Here is a 12,385-nt window from a genome sequence, read left to right as displayed (position 1 = left end):
GCTTTCAATTCTGGAGTTTTGTTTACTTCTCTTTCTCCTCTGTTGTGCCTAAAGACATTGTGAGGTTCTTATTTTTCTCCCTTCATCCCTCTTCCTTGCCCATTTCCCTCCTTCCTTCCCTTGTTTCCATCTTTTTCTTTCTACTGTCCTTCCTTCTTTCTCCCTTTTAAGAACTCCAAGATCTACAAATTTACAGTCCTCTCCCCCAACACTTTATAACTACTGACTACTATTTATTAGCACATGTGTGTGTGGGGGGGGGGCAGCATGGATTTTTTTTCTGGTACTTCCATGGTGCACTGTTCAAGTTGTAGCCAGATGAAGATGCAGCTGGAGTGGAGACTTCTTGATATCTTGCTTGGCACCCTTGTTAGATCTTGGAGATGTGGGGAAGCAGAAGCCTACCACCCCTGGAACAGGCAGTACCAGGGTCCTTCCCAGAGCCAGAGGCCATCATTAGCAGGGATTGAGGAGGAATGGGGGATTCAGAGTGGATCTCAGCTGCATGATACAAGATGTGAAGAAAACTGAATCAGCATCATTCACTCCTATACCCTTGTCTGCCTAGTGGACACACCCAATTAGACTTTAAATTTAATTCTTGATTTAAGGATTAATTTTGAGGTGGACTGGAGTGGAAAGGGTGGGGGCAGGTCATGTGGCCCAACCTGCCACACAGGTTCAGGCTAGGGCCCAGGGGAGTCCAGGCACAGGATCAGTGTCCACCACCTTGCTTCCTGCTGGGGAAGTTGAATGTAAGCACAGAGCCAGACTCAAGTCCAGACTTCAGTGCTAAAAAAAAGCTTTTGTACTTTTCCAAACCTTCATTAGCATAAATTTGGACCAATAGCATTAATACATTTTCCAAGTCTTGATTAGCATAAATCTGGACCAATAGCATTGACCCAAGGGGTAAATATCACCCTAGCTGAGCACACTCTAGTGTCAAACTGCTATGGAGTTTTTGAAGATTCCTTGTGTCTTTGGATTCAGAGCACTCCAGACCTATAAAAGAAAACTAGCTGTGGCTTCTGTATTCTGCCAGAATTAAGAGCTGCTTGGCTGAAGAAGCCTGCTGCTTTCATGGAATCCACACACCTGCAAGTCCAAATAAGAAACTCTACTTTCACTATTGTGACTTTTTAGCAACGTATGTGGATTTACATATTTGTATCAATAGAAATAAGATTTGTTGATATGAAAGGTTAAATAATGAAGTTTAAAAGTGATGCCAGGGTCCACTTTTCATTGAATCCCCAAAAATCATTCAGTAGGGTTTAGGATAGATTCCATACTTGAGATTAGACCAGGAATTCATTGGTTTGGTGTTTTTTTTTTCCTTCTTAAAATAAACCATATTGGAAATGGCCACATCATTAACAAGATCTTAGAAAACTAACAAATTCATATTTTTTTCTAAGAGCAGAAGGAAATGAACAAAGTGTTGGTCAATAAGGGGGACAGATTGCTGTAATAATTGTTTTTTCCCCCCTCAAGATTGTTTTAGATATTTGAAGTCTTGTTATTGCACACAATTTTTAGGACAGTATTTGAACATTGTCACTGCAATTTTTGTGGATATTTTTAAAATAATTTTATACCTATTAAGTAATAAAATAATTTTATATCTATTAAATGACATCAAAGGAAGACATCTTTGATGTCTTTTATATATGAAATAAGTGTTAATTATTTGTGTGCAGAAGTGCTACTTATTTTCATATGTTGCCTTTGTATCCTGAGGCATAATGGAAATCATTAGATCTGCATATGTGTGGGGGGTGTCTTCATGCTATTTTAGATATGACATCATGTCATCTGCATGGGTCACTTTTATTTGTGAACTTGAATTCATCCCCCACATATAAGCTCTTTTAATTTTTTTCTTCATTTCTTTTGCCTTCCTGGAATATGATTTGGTAAGACTGGGCATCCTTGAAGTGATGGCCTCCAAGCAGTTTACATTTTTGACCAGAAACTGGAAGTACTATATAGCTGAGTGTATTTGTTATCTCTTGTTGTTGTTGTTCCACAGATTGAAGCTACATAAGCCTAAAAATGGAGCCATAACCCCCGGGACTTTTATGTTTTATTTTGACACAGGGTTTGCTAAATTGCTTATGGCCTCAAAGCAATAGTATTAACTTTATTTGCAGTTTCCAAGGAAAGAGAAACCCCCTCCCAAACTTCCTAAGTTGACAACTATGAAAATGGCTAATGAATGATTATCATTCTGGTCCAGTTCCTTGCAGACTGAGTTTTCTCTATAGCTCCATTCAGCTGTCATTTGGATCTGGCCTACCCTGAGGGCACAGGTCTTAACAATAGCTATGGTCTACTCTGAGGGGTGGAGAGCCAGCTAACTTCAGTGGCACACTGGAGCACAAGCAGGCATTGGGGGCACAGAAAACAATATTCGATTACTGCCATCTAATAAGAATTTGGATTGGTGACCAATTTCAATGCAGGGTTTTTTTGTATGTATTTAAATATCATTTATCCTGAGGAGCACACATCTCTAAAATGAACAGGAGTCACCAGTGGAACTGAATTAGAAAAGGTTGAGATGGGAAGTGAATGTCTATGCTGCTTTGAAGCTGAGCAGGAGCCCTTGATTCTTACTTCTGTGTTATGCTATTAATATCTGTATCTAGTTTGAGTAGAAGTAGTAACTCTTGTAAGACACATTATTGCTTCTTGGCCCAAACAGGAACATGCATATATTCCTCTCCTTGCTGTTATCTCTCAAGTTGACAGGTTTCACCTGCACCTGGAGACATTACATGTTCAGGAAAGCAGTTGTTTCCATATGTCTTTCCTCTGCATATACCAGGTGATAGTCATTACAGCATTCCAAGTACATGCCCCTGATGTGAGAGTTGAAGATTCTATAATACAGAGTTAGTATTTATTTATTGGGAGAATGGGTTGTAAAGCTGCTTTTGTATCCTGACATAGTGCCCCAGCTGCTCAGCATCTCTATATACCAATCCTACAAATGAATTTAGTAGGAGTAGGAGAATGTTAGTTAAGGACTGCTCAGAGAAAACTATCATTGGAATAGGAAATCATCGACTAACTTCACAGTATCTTACATTTAATTTATTTACCTACAATAGAGAACAAGGATGATACTATGTTTGTTTTTAATCAATATTTTTTATTACAGTTTGTACTCTCTAGGCTACTCATGCATCCCTTGTTAAAAATTCTGGCTCAAAACACAACTAAATTATGAATTCCAGTTGAACTGCAAAAGTCTGCACTAAGTTGTAAGAAATTTCTTTCCTCTTCAGCAACTACAGACTATTTATAATATATATAAATATATATATATATATAATATATATATATATATTCATTCCTTAGGTTTTAAATCAGTTATAGATCAACAGAGAAAATGAACAGAAAGTGCAAAATTCCCATATACCCCCAACCCTGCACTATAACCAAGGTTTTAAATCAGTTATAGATCTACAGAGAAAATGAACAGAAAGTGCAAAATTCCCATACACCCCCAACCCTGTACTTTAAACAGTGTCCCTTATTATGAATCCCAAATGTGGTGCCTTTGGTGCAATCAATGTGCCAATTTTGATAAATTATTATTAAGTGGATTTTCATTAGCATTCACTCTTGGCAATATTCCTTTTTTGCCATATGTATAATGATACTTACCATTGCAATATCATACTGAACAGTTTCATGGTCTTGAAAATCTTATGCTTCATCTATAAGACACTTCTACCCAAAAATCCTCGCCCAGGAATTACAGACATTTTATTAAAGCTTGAGAAGGGAAACTTGATTTCTGTGGAAGGGTGTGCTACTGAGCAAAGTTTCGGGAGTATGCACCCTGATATTTTTATTGTGTTCTTTTTCCAGGAAACCATACAGTTGGAACTATAAATGGTGCAGTCATTGCAGAGGGATGTTTCACTTAAGAGCATATGCAATGTGTGTTTTGTCATGAGGTAAGAGGTCAATTCACTTTATTGTTGCATAATAGTCCATCATATGGGTGATACAATTTGTTATCCATTCACCAACTTGAACAACATTTTGTCTGCTTCCAAGTTTGGGTATTACAGATAAATATGTTAAAAACATACACAGGGAGGTTTCACTGTGGACATAAATTTTGACAACTTTAGGTAAACACTGATGAGCTCTCTAATATGGGGAATATAGAATTAGTTCTATGAGAAACACCAAAACTGTCTTCCAGAGTGGGCGTGTCATTTCACAATCCCCGCAGCACAGAATGCCGGCTTCTGCTACTCTACATCATAGCCAGTGCTGGGTTTTACTAGTGTTTTGCATCAGGGATATTCAACACACTTGGTCATGGTGCTCTTTATTACCCTTTTGATGTATGTGAGATCTGCAGTGGTGTTGCCTTCATCATTTCTGATATTAGTAATTTGTGTCTTTTCTCATTTTTTTCTTTGTTATTCTGGATAGAAACTTAGTGATTTTTGTTTTCAAAAAACTCAGTTTTTGGTTCTGATGATTTTCTCTTATTGTCTTTCTGTTTTTTATTTCATTAATTTTTTCTCGTTTTATTTATTATGTATTCAAATTCCTCTTCTTTCCCTAGTTTCTAAGGCAGAAATGAAGATTAATAAATTTTAGACTTATTCTTCTCTTCTGATACAATAATACAATGCATGGATTTTTCCTCTCAGCACTGCCTTTGATGCATTCTATATGTTTCACTAAGCTTTATATTCGCATTTTGGCTTTATTTCATAAAATTTCTGAAATTAAGATTTTTTCTTTGATCCTTGTGTTATTTAGTATCTGTGTGTTTTGAAAATTCCAGTTTATCTTTCTGTTAATGATTTATCTGTAGTTAGTTGGCATTGTCATCTGAGATAAGAGTTTGTAATATTTTCATTATTTTAAATGTGATACAGTGTGTTTTGTTGTCGAGAAATTTCAAACATGATGAGTGATCCTGTAGAGATGGAAAAGAGAATTTTTGCTGTTGGATAAATTAATTTTTAGATATGAATGTATCCAATTTATTGAAAATGATGTTCAATTTAAATATATTCTTATCGATTTTCTGCTTATTGGAACTGTTGACTTTTGATAGAGGGGTGTTGCAATCTCTAGCTATGATAGTTTATTTATCTATTTTAATTTGGAGTTCCATAAGGTTGTGTAGATTGAAGCTTTGCTGAGCCCATATGCATTAGAGTAAACATAACACGAAAATAATGGTGAAGATTTTGTTTTATTTTTCAGTAACATTGTATAGTATTACAAATGGGCTTGACAGGCAGAAAGGATTCTGAGATAAAGAGTAGACTTAAAAAATCTTGGGCAGGCAATCAACAAATGGGCCAAGGACCTGAGCAGACACTTCTCAGAGGAGGACATACAATCAATCAACAAGTACATGAAAAAAGGCTCACCATCTCTAGCAGTCAGAGAAATGCAAATCAAAACCACCTAAGATATCATCTCACTCCAGTAAGATTGGCAGCCATTATGAAGTCAAACAACAAGTGCTGGCGAGGATGTGGGGAAAAGGGTACACTTGTACATTGCTGGTGGGACTGAAAATTGGTGTGGCCAATTTGGAAAGCAGTATGGAGATTCCTGGGAAAGCTGGGAATGGATCCACCATTTGACCCAACTATTTCCCTTCTCAGACTATTCCCTGAAGAACTTAAAAGAGCGTACTATAGGGATACTGCTACATCGATGTTCATAGCAGTACAATTCACAATAGCTAGACTGTGAAACCAACCTAGATGCCCTTCAATAGATGAATGGTTAAAAAAGTGACATTTATACACAATGGAGTATTACTCTGCACTAAAAAATGACAAAATCATAGAATTTGCAGGGAAATGGATGGCACTAGAGCAGATAATGCTAAGTGAAGCTAGCCAATACCTAAGAAACAAATGTCAAATGTCATCTTTGATATAAGGAGAGCAACTAAGAACAGAATAGGGAGGAAGAGCATGAGAAGAAGATCACCATTAAACAGGGTTGAGAGGGGTGGAGGGAAAGAGAGAGAGAAGGGAAATTGCATAGTAAAGGAAGGAGACCCTCATTGTTATACAAAATTACATATAAGAGGAAGTGAGGGGAAAGGGGAAAAAATCAAGAGAGATAAATGAATTACAGTAGATGGGGTAGAGAGAGAAGATGAGAGGGGAGGGGAGGGGAGGGGAGGGGGGATAGTAGAGGATAGGAAGGGCATCAGAATACAACAGACACTAGTATGGTAGTATGTAAAAAAGTGGATGTGGAACTAATGTGAATCTGCAATATGTATACGGAGTAAAAATGGGAGTTCATAATCTGCTTTAATCAAATGTAAGAAATATGATATGTCAAGAGCTTTGTAATGTTTTGAACAACTAATAATAAAAAAAGAATAAAAAAAAATCTTGGGCAGGGAAAATCACTGTGAGGTAAAAGTGTAATTTGGGAATAGGAACATGTGCAATTGGTTAAGATTTAGAGAAAGAAAAAACTGTTATAATAAGAGTTTTCTATTAAGCCTGCATTAAAACTTATTTAGGAAATGTTCCTTTAAAGTTTAGAGAAATGTATGACTATGCATTACCCTCTTTCTTCCTGTAGAGGGGAAATATTATGTATCGTTGTATTCCTTAAGATGAGTTAAGGCTGCATAAACATTCTTTAGAGTGCTAATTTCCCATTTGTTTCTTTGGAAGAACAACAGTTATTTTCCCTTTTTTTTGTTCTAATTATTCATACACGAGAGAAGAATGCATTTCAACTCAATGTACATAAATAGAGCACAACTTCTCATTTCTCTGGCTGTACATGATGCAGAAACATATCCTTTATGCACTCACTCATACGGTGTTAATGTCCCTCTTATTCCACAATTCTTCCTACACCCACACTCCTTCCCTCCTCCCATTCTCCTCAGCCCAATCTAAAGTTTCTTCATTCTTCCCTAGCCCCACCCTATTATGGATCAGCTTCTAAGTATCTGAGAAAAATAATGGCCTTTGGTTTTTTGGTTTTGGATTATTTCACTCAGTATGATAGCTTCCATTTCCATTAACCTGCAGATATAATATTTTAATTCTTCTTTAAGGCTGAGTAATATTCCATTGTAAATATATACCATATATTTATTGTCCATTTATCTGTGAAGAGCATCTATGTTATTTCCAAAATTTAGCTATTGTAAATTGAGCTTCTCTAAACATTCATTTGGCTTGTCACTGTAGTATGTTGATTTTAAGTCCCTTGGGCATAAATTGGGATGATAGCTGGGTCAAATAGTGTTTTCATTCAAAGTTTTCTAAGGAGTTTTCATACAGCTTTCCAGAGTGGTTGCACCAATTTGCATTTCCACCAGCAATGCACGATTTTTAAAATGGTTATGTTCTTATAGAAACCTTTTTCATTTTTTCCAGCTAGAGTGAGCAAAAATATGAACTTTGATTAAAAAGAATCAAGGATCCTCCAACTGTCTTCCCCCTTCACTGTCAGTCAGAAAACCAAAACCAAGCAGGCAAGCAAAGTGCCAGCAAGGCAACTGGGCATGTTCAGAAGCCAGGCAGGCTTTGTGTCAAACAGGAATCTTGTGCATAACATCAGTGCCAGCAGCGCTAGGAGGAGGAGCGAAAGTGGAGTGGGAGAGGAAGAGTTCTTGGAATGGGACATACCCTCTTACAACTTGGAGTGTCTTCTGTCTGCTTTTGGAAAAGGGGAATCTGAAAACAAAAAGAAAGGAAGAAGAAGGTAAAAAGTGTGTGTGTGGGGGGGGAGGAGAGTGACCAGAAAGGGCCAGAGCATGCCAGGGAACCAGAAGTGCTGGGGGTGACTCTTTGCAGGCCAGAGGGCTACCATGTGAGAAGGGGTGGCTGTCTCTGATGCACAGTGGAATCTGCCCATGGGTGGAGGGCAATTGGAGCCAGGAGTTAACACTAGGGGAAAAGTCTGTGCCATCCAGGATCCCACTTCTGGGAAGACAGGCAAAAAATATAAGTGCTGCTCTGGGCAGAGAATGTAGCTTAAGGTCAGTGGCTACCTAAAAGCCACCAAGAGGCAGAAGACCAAGAACAAGCGAACAAGACCCCAGCTTTTGGGAAGGCATGAAGACTGGCTTGGGATGGCCATTGGAGCTCAGCTTCTAGGTAAGACTGCTCTCACCACTTGGCACTCAGCAAAACAGGTGGCAGTAGCAGATGACATGGTTTCATGGTTTATGTTTTTGCTAAAATAGTAAAATGTCTTTGCTAGACGAATTAAAAGAAGGAACTGCTGAGGGAACAAAAAAAATGTTGTTCTGACAATTTGGGGCTGGGGTGAGGCTTGAACATGGAGAGAGCTGTCTGCTTGATCGTTGGAGCTCCTGGACTGATGGGGGGATATGCCACTTTGCCCCCCAGGTGGAATGGGACGTTAATGAGGTGAGAAGTGGCCAGGAGAAATCTGGGGTCAACCCACCCAGCTTACTTTCATTTGATTTTCTCTCCCTCTTATGCGGATCCAAAGTACCAAGCCTGGAGGAGCTTCTAGTGTGTGTGTGTGTGTGTGTGTGTGTGTGTGTGTGTGTGTGTGTGTGTGTAATCATGTGCAAGCTTGTGTACAGAGTGCCAGGTATGGCCCTAGTTTGATTTCATAGGGTGTTTGTGACAGCACCTTCTTAAGCCTCCTAGAGGAGATGCTTCCTAGAATTAACTTAAGGGATCAATGATGTAAAATATTGCTCTTAAAATAAAGTAGCTGAAGGTACTTAGCCTGGGTGTGCTTCTTTACTCACCCATCCAGTCTATATTGGCTTAGTGATGGCTATTGAATTGCACCAGATCTCCTCTAGAACCCTCTAGAGGTACAGCCTCCTTACATCAGGGCTAAATTCTGTTTTTTTTAAAGGGCAGAGGCTTGGAGGGGAAGATTTACTGGAGCAGATTGCACTTGTCTACTTGGCTGGGTGCAAGTTGGAATTGTGACCTTGATCTACATGCTCATGCATATGTGCAGCTCTTCTTGCAAGCAGGTTAGAAGTGAAGAGAAAGCAGGCATTTGGGTATTGCATCCATATGGACAGATATCAAGCATGCAAACCTTCATTTCTATACAAGTGTTGTATGAACTTGTTAGAAATCTGTGAAGATATGTGCCCCTACCCCATGCCACTGATCATGTTTGCAATGGGAATGGAAAGATCACTTGGGAGAAAAATGTTTTCATCAGAAAAATTGTGTTGTTAAGGTCTCTGATTATTTTCCTGTGTGCTTAGCACAGACCTTTCCTTTTACCCTTGACTTCTGAGTTCCAACAAGACAATTAATCTATGCCTTACCCTGTTTTAGCCTTTCTTCAGGGTTACTATTTGGAAAAAAGTCATCTTGGTTCCTAATTATGTAGCCCAAATAATTACATATTTTGAAATCATTATATTCCTTGAACCATTCATGACTAGTTCCTGTGTTTTCAACATTACCCTTCTATTTGCTTCAGAAAGAGTTCATGAATAAGTATGTACTTTTCAGAAGGGGGGGATTAGGAATGTAGAAAGTATACATACACGAAGGCAGAATTGTTGTGGCTACATACAAAAAAAAATCAACTACTTTTTGTCTCAAATACCATGAAATAGACATGGTGTTGAGTGAACCCTCTTGTAACAGAAGCCAATAGTGTGAGGTGCCCATGTACATGGTTCCCAAAACTAAATAGCCTTTCTTTTGATTTTCTTTACATGGTTCAACTCAATTAGCTGAATATATACTTAGTGATGATTTTTCTTTTTTATATAATTAATGGTTATGCAGCTACAAGACATACTATTTTTGAAGGGGTTTGCATATGGAAAGATAATTTCAGATTACATTAAAAATTGAAAAATAATTTTGTTGTACGTCTGATTTAGATGGATTCTCTAGGCCTGGTGTATATGACATGGAGCATACTATGAAAATAGTGATGATGATTTTATGTGCTTTTTTCAGTAATGGTGAATAATAATTAAAATGGGCTTGATAGGTGGAAGGGATTCAGGATGAAAAGTAGACTTAAAATTTTTTTTTTGGCTATTACCATAAGTCAAAAGTTTAATTTGCTGACAGGAACATGTGGAATTGGTTAAGATTCAGAGAAATTAGAAGTGTCATAATAGGGTATTTTGTATTAAGCCCACATTAAAACTTATTTATAAATTTGCTTTAAAGTGTAGAGGAATGTATTAATATGCTTTATTGTCTCTCTTTCTTGGGAGGGGGGATACTAAAATATCCCTTTATTTCTTCAGATTAGTTAAGACTGCATAAACATTCTTTAGAGTTTTGCCTATTAGAACATGACAGTAGAATGCATTTCAACTCATTGTACACAAGTGGGGCACAGCTTCTTATTTCTCTGGCTGTATGCAATGCATAGTTACACCACTCATGAAATCATACATGTACGTAAGGTAATAACGTCCCTCTCATTCCACCATTGTTCTCACCCTTCCTCCCCCTCCCCTTCTCTCACTCCCCTCTGCCCAATCCAAAGTTCCTTAATTCTTCCCTAGCCCCCCCCAACACACAACACACACACACACACACACACACACACACACACACACACACACATACACACACATTACGGATCAGCATCCACATACAAGAGAAAACTTTTGGCCTTTAGATTTGGGAATTGTTTATTTCACTTAGCACAATATTATCCAACTCCATCCTTTTACCTGCATATGCCATAATTTTATTCTTCTTTAAGGCTGAGTAATATAGTCTATTGTGTATATATCCCAGCAGAAACTTTGACTGTGGTGAAGATATCTCCTACTGGAACATTTCAGCTTCTGTAGCAAAGACAATTTCTGTGATAGTTCTCTAGTTTTTCTATTTAAAAAATCATTTAAATAATCCTGTGTTCACAGGTTTTCTTCATGACTGAGTGCACAGTTATTTGCATATTTGACTAAACCTTTTCCTAAGCTATCTATCGTGCATGGTTTATACATTTTTTTTTATCATGATCAAAAGAAATACCATATGGATACCCCAATGATCAATGAGAGGTCATCCAAATAAAATGCATTTTGTTGCCAGGGAATTGAGGTCAGGACTGAGGGTTTGAGTGACCTAAGCCTTGGGACCTGTGTGGCAAGAAACTGTCACTACCTTTGTTATTTTCTAATCCATCAAGGCCTTTCAATAATAATAATAATAATAATAATAATAATAATAATAATAATGTCTCTGTCATTCCTTTTATTATTTTGACAACAGGATCAATAGATGTGGCAAATCTTTTGAGGGGTGGAGGGATCTACAGAGAGTCTGTGATGTCCATATGTGGTGAGGAATAAACTAGATTGTGCAATATTCATCACTTAACAGTTTTATCAGAGACAGAACCAGTGAACCAAACTTTAACATCAAGGGACAAAATAAAAACAAAACAACGAAAATTGTTGTATCTACCACATTGTTGACTCAGAATGTGGTAGATACAACAGTGAAATGTATGTCCTGTGACTAAATAATATTAGCCTAAATAATAATTGAGAATGAATACAAAACATTTATTACACAGTTTCTAGCTACTAGGCACTGTACTGAACACTAAGAACAGGCAATCCAGGCCATTTATTTTTTCCCAGTTCAGTTATAGAACCAGAAAATGACAAAGATAATTTCACACAGTTATAGAGATACAGGAAAAAGGAACTCATCTATCTTGGAAATAAGAGGACGGTTTTTAGAAAATTATATACCATTTTCAAAAAAAATGAAGTAAGGCAAAGAGTTTATTATAAAGTGGTGTAAAACATTGAGAGGTAACACACCCTGTCCAGAGCCTGCCCATCTGGTCTCAGCAAGAGAATCCGAGAACAGAAGGGGAGGGATAGCAAGGGGAAGAACCTGCCCAGGACCAGCCAGAGGGTTGGAACAAGAGTAGGGAGCAGAAAAATTTAAACTGAAATTTAAAGCAGCACAATGATAATAATTGAGGTCTATCAAACTCTTTCTTACCACACCTGGCACTGCATGGAACATACCCCTTTTATCACCAAAGGCCTATCCTTATTCCAAAAGCTGGCACTTTTATGTAACAGGACCATTTTATATAAAGGAAAACTAAGGCATGGATAAGTTCAATGACTTGCCTCATGGCAGCCGACTGAAAAATGGTCAAATCAGGGTTCAAATCTGGGGAATTTTGATGGGACATATAAGTTAGGTGATCACTGTACCACACTGCCTCCTACAGGTGGCTTCTGCCCTACATCTTTGGCAGTATCATTACTGACAAGCATGAGTTTAGGACCCTGCAGAGTCTTACAGTGAGAAGCATCCACAGAACACATGACAGACACACATACACACAGTCATCCCTTTTACTCTTTCTGGGGTCTCTGCCTGAA

This window comes from Ictidomys tridecemlineatus, unplaced genomic scaffold, assembly GCF_052094955.1.
Source record: "Ictidomys tridecemlineatus isolate mIctTri1 unplaced genomic scaffold, mIctTri1.hap1 Scaffold_102, whole genome shotgun sequence".
Classification (NCBI taxonomy): Eukaryota; Metazoa; Chordata; class Mammalia; order Rodentia; family Sciuridae; genus Ictidomys; species Ictidomys tridecemlineatus.
The sequence above is the reverse complement of the archived record's forward strand: the minus strand, read 5'-3'. Positions refer to the sequence as shown.